Genomic DNA, 3,261 nt, shown 5'->3' with positions numbered 1-3,261 from the left:
TTGTTTGGCGGCCCGGGCTGGATTCGAACCCGCCACCTTAGGTGTATGTGGCTGGTGCCTTAGCCACTTGAGCCACAGGCGCCGAGCCAAAGATAGAGTATTTTACCCAGGCTGGTCTTGAACCCCTGGCCTCAAGCCATCCTCCTGCCTTGGCCTGTCAAAGTGCTAGGATTACAGGTCAGAGCCGCCACCGTGCCAGGCCAAGGCTTCAAAAGAAACCAAAGAAACAAAATTCTGTTTTGTTTAATTACTCCTCATGGAACCAGTGCTTATGTGATGAGGTCAACAGGCTGTATAGAGGGGACACTACCATGAGATTGGCTGGGCTCACACTAGCTGAGTGACTCCTACATGGGTGCATTGTGTAGTGTGATAGAAATTTGTATCTGAGCAGAATTAGAAATCACTGCATTTATATTAAGGTGTCAGGGACCCTATTTTGTTGCCAGGCCTAGGAGAAGGCTTTGCACGCAGAAAATAATGGTTAAGTATAATTCAGTGGACTTCATGAAGAGGGAGGCAAGATACCCAAGGCACCCAAGTCTCTGGCTGTTAGGGTGCAGCTGAGGACAGAGAGACTGGTGTATGAGTGAATGTCAAAGCTTAAATACCAAGGGACAGCCAGGAGCCCTCTCCTGGGGACTTCCTCTGCATGAGAATGCTCCGACACCTTGGCCCAGGCCTTGACTGGCTCTCCTTTGGGAAGCCTCAGTTCCTGAGGGAGGAACTTGGGGAAGAACTCACCAGCATTCTGAGAAGGGCAGGCTGTAAGGAGAGCTGAATTTCTGTAGTGAGGTTACTTGAAACCATTCGTGGAGTCTGGCCCAACTAGCGCGGCCCTTCTATACCCTTCTGACCGTCCGAGGGGCTGCATAACTCCTCCCTGTCCCCTAAATGGGGAGGAGATCAGGCCAAGGTTGAAGTCATGGGCAGAGCTGAGCCGGGCTGTCAGTGGTGGAGTCCGGCTCACCTCATCCCATCAGCCGGCATGTCTCCTGGTCCTGTTCTGGCCAGCGATGTGTGGTTTCAGCATCTGGGCCAGCTTTTAATCACTACACAGTCCCATCTCTTAAGGGTTGAGTTCTCCAGGAGAGGTAACAGCTGAGGAAATTTCCCTCAAATATTGAGGCCTTCTCTTCTTCCTGTGTCTTATTTTAAGGTAATACAGGAGCAAAGAACTTGGAACTCCAGATTTAGGGCACGGGGAGAACGTAGGGAACGGGTGTGTGGTATGTGTGTGGGGGGCGGGTTGGCCATGGGCAGGGAGGCAGCAATTCACGCAAAGTGGTCCCAGCTGCCCCTGGTTTAGGGCTAATCCCAGCCCTGCTCCAGTCTGTCATTCAGGGTCAGCTGCTATCATTAGTGGTTAAACATTTCTGAAAGTATTTTCTCTCAGCTCTGACCGCATGGCCTTTCGGGGAAGGGAGGGAGGGGCCAGGCGAGTGAGGAGACCCACCCTGTTGTCATGGCCGGCTTCTCTCCAAGGGGACAGGGAGCCCCGGGGATGGAAGTAATCACGGACTTGTCAGAGCCTGGGTGCCTGGTGGGGTGATGTGCTGCCCATGTGGCCGACTGCTCCTTGGAGCAGAGAGGGGTACAGCCCTTTCCTTTCCTGGGGGCTGTGAGTCCCAAATCAGAATGGCTTTTTGTCCTCCAAAGGGGATTCTTGGCTGAAATAAGCCTTCTCTTAACCAGTTTTCTCTCTCTCAAGCTCTCTGCCCTCCTCTCACACACACACACATGTCCATCGGTTTCCTGAAGACGCCTTTCCCTTTGGAACGCGTCCCTGCTTATTCTACTTTCGACAAGCAGTTGTGGTAAAATGCTTAATACTAACATTTCTTCCCATGAAGTGGGGACTTTGAAGTATTTTTCTTTGACTGAGGTGTGGCTGACAGCTTTTGATTTATGAAATTAGCTCAGGGAAAAATAAGATGGAAAAAGAGAGTCCAGATTGAATCTTTATTTCCACAGCTCAGTTGTACCCTGTCTCCATTTTTAACTGCCACGTAGTCTTTAGGTGTGAAGGCCTCCAGAGTTCCAGAGTTTGCTAGCTTTCTCCTTTTTTTCTTTCTTTTTTTGACCCAAGAAAAACTTTTTTTTCCCTTCCAAAGTACATAAGGAAAGAAATAAGAAAAATCTAGAAGAGCACAAAAAAGCATCCATGTTCCCAACGTACAAATATAATTATTGTTAGTATTTTAGTTCATGCCCATCTTGAAGAAAAATGCATTTCTTGCACTAGAGAAGGTAGTTGGTGGGGGCAATTCCTATTCTGCCTGGAAACCTCCTGTTGTTTTTGTGGCAGACTTGTGCCAACACACTGTTCACCAGCACAGATGTCCTGGTGGGTGTAGATCCTCCCATTGGAGAACTTTCTATTATAGGTCTTAATCTTGTCATCGGCCAACTCACTGGTGAAAGAATAGCCCAAGAGGAGTTCAGGATAAGTCCTGGCTCCCAGCCCTGTCTTCCAACCAAAGGGTATAGGCTCTTGATGTTAAACTACCTAGATGTGAATCTTTACTCTGTTGCTTGTTTCCTGTAGAACTTCTCTGTGTTTGTTTTCTTGGGGATGATAGTAGTAAGCTACCATTATGGTTCCCATGTTCAATGAAGAAATGTATGTGAAGTACCTAGTGTGCAGGGTGCCTGGAACATAATGTGGTATAGCTCCACCGTCATCATCACTCTTATTGTGAGTAGCCTAACTGCCCATGTCACTTGGTGTAAATTGTCTCTGGGCCCCTATTTTCCCTGCCCAGGGAGGATTGGTCTTTTCTTCTGATGTCTGTGTCTGATATTTAAACTGTCTCACTGTTGCAAGTAGTACATAATTACTAAGTAGTGGAGTAATCTTTGGCAAAACAGAAACAGTGAATCGAAGGGCAGGGAGGCATAGATATTTTCACTGATAGAGAAAAGCTAATTTACAAAAGGAACTTGGGAACACAAGTTGCCTTGTTGCCTTGTTGTCTTGTTGTCTTGTGTTCTGTGAAGATGTCAGATGGGTTTTTCTGCTGCTGGATCCTCCTGTTTTCTTTGTAATTTAGATCCATTTCTGCATTGTTTCTCATTTACTTGAATGGACTGTTGAGTCATCTTTTCTAGTTAAAACACATCAACAGGCTCGGCGCCTGTGGCTCAAGCGGCTAAGGCGTCAGCCACATACACCTAAGGTGGCGGGTTCAAATCCCCAGCCTGGGCCCGCCAAACAACAATGATGGCTGCAACCAAAAAATGGCCAGGCGTTGTGGCGGG

At 47.9% G+C, this 3,261-nt stretch overlaps 1 protein-coding gene across 1 annotated transcript in view; it reads left to right on the top strand.

Moving 5' to 3' along the window:
- WWP2 (WW domain containing E3 ubiquitin protein ligase 2) overlaps positions 1 to 3,261 on the top strand; it is a 156,490-nt gene that overhangs the window by 91,846 nt on the left and 61,383 nt on the right. The gene's annotated exons all lie outside the window — the stretch shown is intronic.

This window comes from Otolemur garnettii, unplaced genomic scaffold (genome assembly GCF_000181295.1).
Source record: "Otolemur garnettii isolate 467f Iridium unplaced genomic scaffold, OtoGar3 scaffold00047, whole genome shotgun sequence".
NCBI lineage: Eukaryota > Metazoa > Chordata > Mammalia > Primates > Galagidae > Otolemur > Otolemur garnettii.
This window is presented reverse-complemented; position numbering and strand designations above follow the sequence as displayed.